The 12,280-nt window shown below is 35.9% G+C and overlaps 1 pseudogene; it reads left to right on the top strand.

Moving 5' to 3' along the window:
• Positions 1-6,493: 6,493 nt before the first annotated feature.
• Positions 6,494-7,442, top strand: LOC133057078 (olfactory receptor 51G2-like; annotated as a pseudogene).
• The last annotated feature ends 4,838 nt before the right edge of the window (positions 7,443-12,280 follow it).

Below are 12,280 nucleotides of genomic sequence, written 5' to 3'. Positions count from 1 at the left end.
ATAAACATATGCATAAACACACTCATTCACATACATATGTCATGCATATATCTTTGTTAATAGCATAAAATCTTCTTGCTTTATCATAACGTCAGCTTCAAACAGTTAATAGAATATAATCGTTTTGATTTCAGCTTTTAGTCATGCTTTGTCTATTTTTTTAAATTTGCTTATTTATTTTGGTCAAGGAAAAAACTTGGTTCTAAACCCATCCTTATAACAGCTTCTGAAAGGAAAATTCTATTTTGCCTGCTTTCCCTTTGAATTTATATTCTGTTATGTCATGTTGTCATGTGATGTTTTATTATACCTCCTTGTACCAATCATACAGTTTTTAATGAGAAGCCTCTCTTGTGTCAGGTACTGTTCTAAACATTAGAGAGTCAAACGTGTGAGAAATAAAGCAGTATTATGGAAGAAACTTAACCATTATGATTTAAAAATTAGCTTTATCATTTTTTTCCTCATATGATCCCGAGGGTAATTCAATCTTTCTGAGAACTAATATTACTTGTCAAAATATGTGTAATTATACCTATTTTAATGGGTACTTAGAAAGATTAAACATAGAACAGAAAAGAGCTTGTAATAATACCAACACAATTGGAAAACAAAGTTTACATAAAAGTTATTGTAATATGTCAAGGTCTGATTTAGAGTTACATACCAAGTTTACATCTATATCTAGATCACTATATATATTTTAACTTGGGAATCTAGAGGGAGGTTTTTCTGATAAGTTGGAATATATGAAGTCTAAAGAAGCATCAGTTGGGATAAAACCAAATATATTGTTTATGTGAAAGAATGACATCATTGAAATTACAGAGACTTTAAAGAGAACTTGGATAAAAAATATTGTGGCTGTCAAATTTTATTACTGTTTCAAAATACTAGTGGAACAGTTCTTCACCTGGGTCAATTCTTTATTTTTTTAATCTGGAAAATTAAGTTTGATTTTGAATGATTATTTTTCTAAAGCACAAATTCTCATTCAAAGATCTTGGAACTTGTTAAAAAAAAAGATGACAAATATTTCTAGTGAACACAAGCTCAATTTAGAGTGAAAAAAAAAAACAAAAAAACACCAAAACTTCTTTTCTTTCATGGGTTCAGGTGGAGAGGACAAAGAAAAACCTCCAAAATTTGCAAAAGTATTTATGTTCTTAATGATTCAGCACCTAAAAACAAAACATGCTGATTTAGTTAAGTCTAATGCATGTCTGCAGATTATATTTATGAGACCCTGGTCTCAGGACTCCGAGAAAGCTATCAAAACAAGAAACACAGTTCTTAAAATTTGGAAATCTAAAAATGTAGCTTATGTAAACATATATGCACACGTAGCATTAACAAATATCCTTTAAATTGGTCATGACTACAGTAATTTTTAATTAGGAGAAAACAAAAATAAAATTAAACTAATCATTTAACTTTAAAATGTACTGATTATCAAATGAAGGATTCTCCAAACAATTTAATCCCACACATCCTAACTCATCAACACTAGCCATTCCTGTTGGTCCCTTTATCCTGAAAAGCTGGTTATTATTGTACTAACTTACTTGAATGGACGTCCTCTAGTTTACAATTGTAGCTGATATTGTCTATGTCTGAAGGACTTTACTTACTGTGCAATGAATGACTTTTTCACTCTTGGGTGTGCCTGGCGGCAGGACTCCCTGTAAGGCACAGAAGCCCGAAGGATGTTCTGTACAAAGAGCCTTACGTCTAGTACTGGGCTGTCGAATGGCACTTTACAAATCACGAGAGGGTCTCCTAGGGCCTAAAGTCTGCTAAAATTTAAGCCCTGGGAATTCCCAACTTTCTGAGCCAGGGGCTTAAATTTATTTTCACCCCAAGGGATCTTTGAGAAACAAGTGAGCATGTAATAAATATTATACATCATAGAGCACCTTCTGTACTGGAGAAACCAAAAGCTCTCATTTAATTGGAACCCATTGGGTCTGAGCCATTTCTTTCTATATTGTATGAAAAACAAATTGGAATGACAGCATACAAATAGAGCTATATGATATTGACTGTTTCTGAAACAGAAAGCTATTTAGTAAATAAAATAATAAATGCCTAAAGAATATGTAACGAGAAAAAGGCAGTCTCTTCAGCAAGTGGTGTTGGGGAAGTTGCACAGCTGCATATAAAGCAATGAAGTTAGAACACATTGCCGTATCATACACAAAAATAAACTCAAAATGGATTAAAGACTTAAATATAAGACATGACACCATAAAGCTCCTAGAAAAAAACAGAGACAAAGCATTCTGTGCCATAAATTGTCCTGATGTTTTCTTAGGTCGGTTTCCCAAGGCAATAGATATACAAGTAAAAATAAACAAACAGAACCTAATCAAACTTACAAGCTTTCGCACAGCAAGGAAACCATAGACAAAGTGAAAAGACAACCTATGGACTGGGAGAAAATACTAGCAAATGATGCGACAAACGAAGGCTTAAATCCCAAAATATACAAATGGCCCATACAATTCAACAACAAAAAAACAAGCAACCCAATCAAAAAGCCCAATCAGACATCTCTCTGAAGAAGACATACAGGTGGTCAGTAGGCACATGAAAATATGTTCATCAATGTAATTTGTTAAAGTGCAAATCAAAACTAAAATGAAATACCACCACACCCCAGTCAGAGTGGCCAGCATTAAAAAGCCTACAAATCAGAAATGCAGGAGAGTATAAAGGAAACCCTCTTACACTGTGGATGAGAATGTAAACTGGTGCAGCCATTTTGGAAAACAATATGGAGGCGCCTCAAAAAACTGAAAATAGAGGTGCCATATGATCCAGCAATTCTACTCTTGGGTATATACCCAGACAATACTATAATTTGAAAAGATACATGTACCCCTACATTTATAGCACAACTATTTACCTAAATGTACATTGACTGATGAATGGATAGAGATGTGATACCCACCCACACACAGAATATTACTCAACCTTAAGAAAGAATAAAATAATGCCATTTGCAGCAACATGGATAGACCTAAAGATTATCATACTAAGCAAAGTGAGTCAGAAAGAGAAAGGCAAACACCACATGATATCACTTATATATGAAATCTAAACATGACACAAATGAATATATCTGAGAAATGGAAATAGACTCACAGACACAGAGAACGGACCTGTGGTTGCCAGTGGGGTGGGGTGGGGGAGGGAAGGATGGGGAGTTTGGGATTAGCAGATGCAAATTATTATATATAAGATGGATAAACGATAACATCCTACCATACAGCACAAGGAACTATAGTCAATATCCTGTGATAAACCACAATGGAAAAATATAAAAAATGTATATATATATATAAAACTAAATCACTTGGCTGTTCAGCCGAAATTAACACATTGTAAATCAACTATACTTCAATAATATAAAAAATAATAACTGTCTAAAAGTATTCTGTACAAATATGCGCTTGCACATTGTCAAAATTTAAAATATGCAGGATTGCTTCATGCAAGTTAGGGGCAAAAACACCAATTATTTTCCCCAGAAGTAACAAAACAAGACTCTCTAAATTTATTTTCCTGAGTAGATAATAAAATATATTAAAGTAATTTAGTACAGGACATCATTAGTATTCTTCCAAACCTTGTTTTTTTCTTCTCTCAAGAACTTATCGTACATGTATTTCCTGATAGTATAAAAAAACTCCCTGTGAGTTTTAAAAAGATACTAAATATTGCATAACAGGAAAGAAATACAGTGCATTAACTATTTTCCTGAATTTTAAATTGTTTCTAGTTCACCAATATGATAATTATGCCATCTTGGTACATATAATTTTTGTGCACTTTTTATATGTTTCTGTGGGATAAATGTTCAAGTTAAATTGCTGGACCGAAGTATATCCATTTTATAAATTCAATTTTTGTCCACTTTCCTTTCAAAATTATTAGTTAATTTTAAAAAATATTAAAATATAGTATATACAAAGTATAAATATTTGTCTACTTTCTTTCATATTTGTCAAACTCTTAAATTTCCTATCATGCTAGACTGAAAGAAGTACAGTTATTCCCTTAATTTATATTGTTGTATTGATTACTAGTGAAGGTAGGAATTTTTTGTATATGTTGTTGGACATTTGTGCATTTTCTTTTGTACATTGCATGACCACGCATTTCAAAAGATTAAAAAGTATGGTTCATCTTAGCTCAGGTCTACTTTTTAAAAAAAACTTAATTAATTACTTAAGTTTTTGCTGTGCTGGGCCTTTGTTGCTGCTTGCAGATTTTCTCTGGTTACAGCGAGCAGTGGTTACCCTCTTTGTTGTGGTGCACGAGTCTCGCACTGAGATGCCTTCTCTTGTTGCAGAGCATGGGCTCTAGGCACACGGCCTTCAGTAGTTGCAACATGAGTGCTTCCGTAGTTGCAGATCATGGGCTCTCTAGATCGTGGACTCGTAGTTGTGGTATACCTGCTTAGATGCTCTGAGGCATACGGAATCTTCCCAGAGCAGGGATCGAACCCATGTCCTCTGCATTGGCAGGAGGATTCCTTTCCACTGTACCACCAAGAAAGTCTAGGTCTTCTTTTATATTACAAAATAGAGGCATGTCAATTATTTTTTCAAAAAATGAGTCCATGTATGTATTTGATTAGGGAGCATGCTTAAATTCAGACTTCAAAACCAGGACCCCCTTCATAATTGACCTTGCAATCATTTTATATCTTCATATCCTTGTCTTGATTCTGCCTCAGTTGTGACAAAATATTTGCGTTTAAGATTATCTGTGGAACACCATATGATAAAACTCACAGTTATTATCTTTTTCAAGAGCAGTTTATTGAGATATAAATTAAATATAGTAAATCTCAGTATTTGTAGGTACACAATTCCGACCCTTAACAAATATGTACACTTTCACATAAACATCATTAAGTTCAAATGTATATTTTAATCACACCAAAAATGCCCTATGCACTGTTTTGAGGAACTTATTGCCCCACAGACTCTAGGCTTTGGAAACCACTTCTTTCGTTTCTGTCTCTACAGCTTTAGTGTTTTCAGAATATCATAAAATGGAATTCTACAGTATATAGCTATTCTATTTTTATTTCTTCACTTAGCATTATGCTCTTAAAATTCATCCATGTTGTTGCACGTTTAGGAAATTCACAGATTTTTTTTTCCTACCCAATAACATCACAATATTAGCTACAAAATGATTTGTTTATTCATTCACCATTTGATAGACATTTGCATTGCTTTGAGTTTGGGACAATTATGAATATTTGAGTAACAGGTGTATCAATGAACATGATTTGATTTTAGTTGGTTAAATACCAATGAGTAAGGATACTATTTCTGACATACTATTTTGCATTCTTATCATAGATATGTAAGTGTGAGAGGTGCTCTAAGTTCTTTTGAGACTTTATACACTGTAAAATTTGAGCACTGCAAAGAGGTATCAGTTTTAATTTGTATCTCCTTAATGACTAACAATATTGAGTACCTTTTCATATCTTATTTTCTCTTAGTACCTTTGCTACTTAGCAAAGGGCTGATAGAAGCCAATACTACAGCACCATCTGTTGAGGGAAGAAAATACTTTATTGAGAGGTCAACCCCAAGGCAGACATGAGACAAGATTCCATCAGAGGTTCAGTCAAACTTTCATGATTTAGGGGAGGAGGATTGGTATGCAGAAGTATTGGCTGGGCAAGTTCTAATTGAAGGGCTTTGGGACCTTTCATTTATGGTAAGGTGTGGTAAAGGGACTTTGGCACAGAATCTTCCTGGACAATGGACCCTTTGCTGCTGGAAGGGTTTCATATTCATATTCAGGCCATGTCCCAGTTCTTTGACTCCTTGCAGAAGAGACTTTGCTTCCAATTGTTGTTTGAGGTCAAAATTTTCCCCTCTTGCTTATCCTATGGCTGCATGACTTAAGGTTTTACTCCATTGAATCAGAAAAAAAAAATCAGCATCTTGTTAGAATCAGGATATGGCCAGCTTAGGGCTTGTTCTGCAGGTAAACCTTTTCTTTGGTAAACTGTTTTTTTTTTTTTTCCTTTTTGCCATTTTACGGTATTTATTTTCTAATTATTGATTTGTGACATTTTATTACATTGAGTTGGTCAAAAAGTTCCTTCAGATTTTAAGTAAAAAGAGACATTTTTCATTTTCACAAAAAACTTTATTGAACAATGTATTTACTATTTTGTTCTACTACCTTTTGCCACTTTTCAGGCAACTTGATAATTCCATGTTCCCAAAAGTTTTTATCTTTTTGAGTAAAGAGCTGTCCCAGGTGCCTTTTCTAGTTTTTCTGGGAATTGAAATTATTATTATTATTTTTTTCTTCACAGTGAGAATTTTGTAAAGATCAAAATAAACTGAAATCCAAAGTTGCAATGTCTGGTGAATATGAATGAATCAGAACTACCCAGGTAAGCTGTAATAGTTTTTGCCTGGTCATCAAAGGGCAAAAATCTCTCAGAGTTATGGGAATTCCTATCAACAATAACGCCAGCAGTTTCTTCTTCATGCTGATGGATTTCCCAGGACTGGAGACTGCTCACTGCTGGACAGCGATTCCTGTCTGGTCGTCTATGTTCTCTCTCCGCTGGGCAACACCACCATCCTGCACATTGTCAAGTCTGTTCCCAGCCTCCACACTCCCATGTACCTCTTCCTCTCCATGCTCTCACTGGCTGACCTGGGGCTTGCAGTTTCCACACTGCCTTCCATGGCAGCTGTTTATCTCCTGGGCCAGAGGAAGGTGGGAGCGGCAACCTGCTTTGTGCAACTTTTCTTCATCCACACATGTTCAGTAATTGAATCTGCTGTGCTGTTTTGGCCATGGCTTTTGACCGCTGTGTGGCTATCCGAGCGCCCTTACGCTATGCCACCATCCTGACAACCAAGCGCATCGGGGCCATTGGGCTGGCCAGTGTGACCCGTAGTGCTGCCCTCCACCTGCCCCTGCCTGTGCTCCTTGGAAGACTGCAATTCCAACCTGTGAATGCACTGTCACATTCCTACTGTGTTCACCCTGATGTTCTGAGGCTGGCCAGTTCCAGCACAGTTGTGAACAGTGGCCTTGGGCTCTTTGTGATGCTCTCCACACTGGGGGTGGATGCGGTCCTCATTCTCCTCTCCTATGTGATGATTTTGAAGACAGTATTGAACATTGCTTCCAATGCTGGACGGCTGAAAGCCCTCAATACTTGTATTTCCCATATTTGTGCTGTACTGTTATTTTATACACCACTGGTCAGCCTGTCTGTGATCCATCGCTTTGGGAAAAAGAAGCTGCCAGCTCAGATATACATGCTTCTCTCCTATTTGCACTTTCTTGTACCTCCAATGCTCAACCCAGTTGTTTACACTGTCAAAACCAAAGAAATTCGAGCACGCATTCTGAAGATGCTCCAACCCAGTAAACTCTGAGCCTCAGGGTTGAAATCCTGGTTATGATTACCAGCTTGCTGACTGAAGATTTCTCAGACAGGAGGCAGAGAGTACTTTTCATACAATCTATCAACTGATTAGTCAGAAACACTAACCAAAATACATTATGGTGTTTTTCCAGCCTGCTTAACAGTGCCTGCTTAATGAAAAACAAAGCAAAACAAAACAAAACAAAAAAAACTAACCAACAAATATGTTTCTTATTTGACAAAGTCATTATCAGTCTGCAGACTACTCAGATTATTGCAGAGGAAACTGACAGCCTCCTGAGAATATCATTTTCATGTAAAAGCAAGCAAATTAGAAGAGTAGGATTCCAAAATGACATCTAATGATGTCTTCCAACTAAAAACCTAAAACCACACAAAATTAAGCTCAAAAGAGCCTCACTTTGTTGTACTGTCTAAAAATTTGACAAATACGTGAAATCAAAATATGTTTTTCTTATGATTTGCATACTAACTTGAGGTGTGGTTACACTGGTTAATGTAAACCAAGTAGAATATTTCAGAAAACTGAAGTGCATTTTGAAGAAATAAATACTTTAATTATTATAATAAAATAAAATGTATTACAATATGCATATTATGCAGATCAGTGTTTCTTTAACTTTCATGAGGTATGAAAAGCAGATACAGAATCCAGTATTCTTCAGCCCTCTGAATGTAATTAAAGCACTGCTCCTCACCTTCTAATAAAGACATGGGGTATTCTGAGACTTCATAAGCTATTGTGTTATAGTCTTTGAATGATGAATACCATGTACAACTGAATTTTCTCTGAATTTTAAGGAGGATTTAAAAAGTAAGCAAAGTTGTCATCTTGCAAGGCCATTTTTATGAGAACTTACTAGGCTTTCATAGAGAAGTCAAAGCTAGAGAAACTGATTTGCTCTGGTGTCATGGTTTTTTTCTTTCAAAAGTAAATCTTGAGTTAACTTCTTTGATAGAACTGCTCTATTACAAATATAATATGTACTGGTGATATAGGGAAAAGCAAATTTTGACTCTATGTTGCATCTGTTTCTTTCATTTTAATCTTTGCTTGCCATTGCTTTTGTTCACTAAAATGACATTGTCTATACATAATGGCCTGCCATAGGGAACCCTGCTCCTCTATCTGAATGTTAAACCAAAATGCCTTTGTTCAGGACCCTGTCCACAAGTAGATATCTACAGGAAGGAAGAAATTAACACATCACTTCCCTGAGACTGGCCATTCCAGGAGATATTTGTAAGATTAATGACATTCTCCTTTTACTTCCTCACCTTCCTTCCTCCCCAATCTGTGCTATATTAAAGAATCTGGCATCCAGACCCCAATAAGATGTTATCTTTAGACAATAGTCTGCCATCTTCTAGAGCAGCCAGCTTCCTATATAAGGTCACATGCCTTGCCTCAACACCTAGTCTCTCAGATTTATTGATTTGTCATGTGTTGAGCTTCCCTGATAGCTTAGTTGGTAAAGAATCCACCTGCAATGCAGGAGACCCTGGTTCGATCCCTGGGTTGGGAAGATTCCCTGGAGAAGGGATAGGCTACCCACTTCAGTATTCTTGGGTTTCCCTTTTGGCTCAGCTGGTAAAGAATTCACCTGCAATGAAGGAGACCTTGGTTAATCCCTGGGTTGGGAAGATCCCCTGGAGAAAGGAAAGGCTACCCAGTCTAATAATCTGGCCCAGAGAATTCTGTGGACTGACTGTATAGTCCATGGGGTCCCAAAGAGTTGGACAAGACTGAGTAACTTTCACTTTCATACGTGGTAAGCAGAGGGAGCTTGGATTTGGTAACACTAGGTAACATTAGGTCAAGTAGGACTATCACTCACAGGCTAATACTTTCCTCCATTTGGAAGAGAACTGCTCTAAATTTGCATTCAATTTCCTTGTCTGAGCCTGTAAAATACAGTCAGGCAGAAAGCCCAGATGGATATGAATTTCACATCTTGTTTCCTTTATCACAAGAAATCAAAGATCTTCCTGCTTGTTTTTCAAGGTTTTGTGTATTTTACATATCTCACTCAGAGTTAGAGTTATTTATTTATTAGTTGGAATATGTTTAATATCCATTATTTCTTTATGACATATAACACGAAGATGGAAATTGAAGTGGAAAGTTTTTCGAGCCTCTCTATTTTTCTGCATTCATACTCAGGGATTTGACAAGTAAGTGTGTCTACAAAAATTAAGCTTTCATTTTATTTTGCCTATACTGTGAAACAAAGAACTTTACAAAACATTATTTCATAGTAGCATTAATTGTCGTGGTTTTCAATGCTGTGGCTAAATTTCTAATTTCTATTTAACTATAGAGACATGTCCTCAAAGTTGGAAAGTCTTTCATTTTATTGAACTTTAAAATTTCTGTGGCAACAATAGAAAGTTTCTTTGCTGCGTTTGTATGACCATCATTATCATACAATTTACTTAATGTTTAATATGTGCTTTTAAAATAACTTACTAGTGATTTGTGTATATTATTTATTAAAAACTCACTATAGTATTATAAAATAATAATCAGATAATTATTTGAATATTTGAATAACAACAAGCATTGATTTAAATTTTTTAATGGAGTACCTGGTTTAATCCTCAAAACTACAGTGAATTAGCTCTTTTCACTATTCCAATTTTATGGATAAGGAAACTGAGTCAATGAGAGATTAAATAACATATCCAAATATTCTGAGCTATTAAGTGACAGAGTTGAGATTCAATCCTAGACAGTCTAACCCCAGGGCCATTGATGTTAATCATATATCCATTACTTCCCAATGGTAGTAGTGTTATATTTTATGGACATGAGAAATGAGGCCCAAAAGAGCCTACACATCTTATGCAATTACCAGTAAAGACTTTTTTCAACTCAGGCCTTTCTGATGTTGAAGCTTGTACTCTCATAAAGACCAACTGCTTTTTAATTGGAATATACAGGGACTCAGTAACTGAAAATTCAGCCTTGGCTGGTCCAAAGAACTTCCAATCACAACAAAGTCTTTGGCCCATTGCAAAACTTGTTTGGCAGTGACATGGTTAAAGGCAGTTGCTTCCCCAAAGCCCAGAGTGTTCATCAAGGGAGAAAATTCAGGAATGTACCCAGGAGAGGGGTGGGAAATGTTCTCAGATCTTATCTCCTTCTGGTAAGTAAACAATCTGTGGGGTTTGGAGTGGAAGGAAGGAGTAAAACCAATTTACCAAGTTTCCTTATTAGTGCTAGTTTAAGGACTTGTTAATATGTTTTGAATTAAGACCCTGAAAAAGGATATTATATTGAAGATTTAGAGGAAGAAAAGGGGCTCTTCATCTTCAGATACTATCTAGGAGCTATTGGATAGGTTTTCTAAAGAATTTCTCAAAAGTGTTGTCATAACAGATATAACTAATTAAATGGGTAAATAGGAGCTGGCAACTTATTTTCAAAAGCCTCCACTGTCTTAAATACAGTCTGATATGTGTGTACCTGAATTTCTAGGCAGATGGATTCTATGCTCCTTAGGGAGATAAGCTAAAGTGAGGAAAAGTTTAAGGAACAGAATGGTATGGGGATTGCTGGTTTGTGAAGACAGTTTGAAAAGATGGTCTATTTCTCCTTGCAAGATGGAAGTGAACAAAAAGATGTGAATTGATAAGCCTAAGGTGATCAAGATTAATTGCCATTTTGTCTAAATCTCTGAAGAATCAGCATTGAAAACGTGCCTTGGATTTTGATTATGGTAAGTAAATTTTCTAAATTAAAGGATGGACCAATATTCACAGTTATTATTTACTTTCTAAACACTTTATAGAATATTAGGAACTTTTCTATCCACTGTCTTAGTTTATCTTCAAGTAAAGCTATCAGATTGACACACTATGAGAATTAGTACAATTCACCCATTTCCATTCTTTAGATGATGGGAGAAGTAAAAGTAGCATAGTATATGTAAGTGTGTGTATGCAGTGTGAGAGGAGAATACTTTATGAATGTGAAGCCTATTCTCTGATTATTTCCTATTACTATCATGGCAGAATATTCTCTCTCAATGCTGTTGATCCGAATCCTAATGTACCTAAGGATTCTATAGTCATTCCCTGTGGCTCAGCTGGTAAAGAATTCGCCTGCGATGAGGGAGACCCAGTCCCCAGGATGGGAAAATCCCCCAGAGAAGGGAAAGGCTACCCACTCCAGTATTCTGGCCTGGAGAATTCCATGAACTGTATAGTCCATGAGATTGCAAAGAGTCAGACATGACTGAGCAAGACTTTCACTTTAATGTGCCTGCAGAAGAAACTAAATACTGGTGTTAGAAAAATCCAGTGTGGCTTCCCACTTTTTACCTTGATGCCACAGGTTTTCTCCTAGTTGGAAATCTGTGGACAAAACAAAAGGAGGAATTCCTATGAGGAAGTAGCTCACAGTGCATCCTTAACTCTTGTGGAAACAGCTCATGTTTAAGTCCGAGTTTTGTCCAAGTTGCTTTGCTTGTTTATTTATTTAGTGTTTTATTGCTGGAGCCTGCACCAGAGGCAGGTACCCAGACTTTTCAACCATATTATTCTCTTTCTTACAATGAAATCCCTTCACTCAGCAAATACTTTTTTAAAAAAATTAAAACAAGAAAAATCTTCACATGCACATGAATACACACACAGACAAACCAAACTTTCCCTCTTCTAGGCAGTCAGTTTAGCACAAAACATAAAAAATAATAATTCACACTACATATATGAGCATCTCAATGCCTTTTTTCATAGCTCCATTTCTCAAAGACTAAGTAAGTGAAATAATGCCAGGAACCCTGAATCTGCTTATTTTAGGGGCACTCATTGTACTTTTAC

This window comes from Dama dama, chromosome 1 (genome assembly GCF_033118175.1).
Source record: "Dama dama isolate Ldn47 chromosome 1, ASM3311817v1, whole genome shotgun sequence".
NCBI lineage: Eukaryota > Metazoa > Chordata > Mammalia > Artiodactyla > Cervidae > Dama > Dama dama.
The sequence above is the reverse complement of the archived record's forward strand: the minus strand, read 5'-3'. Positions and strand labels throughout refer to the sequence as shown.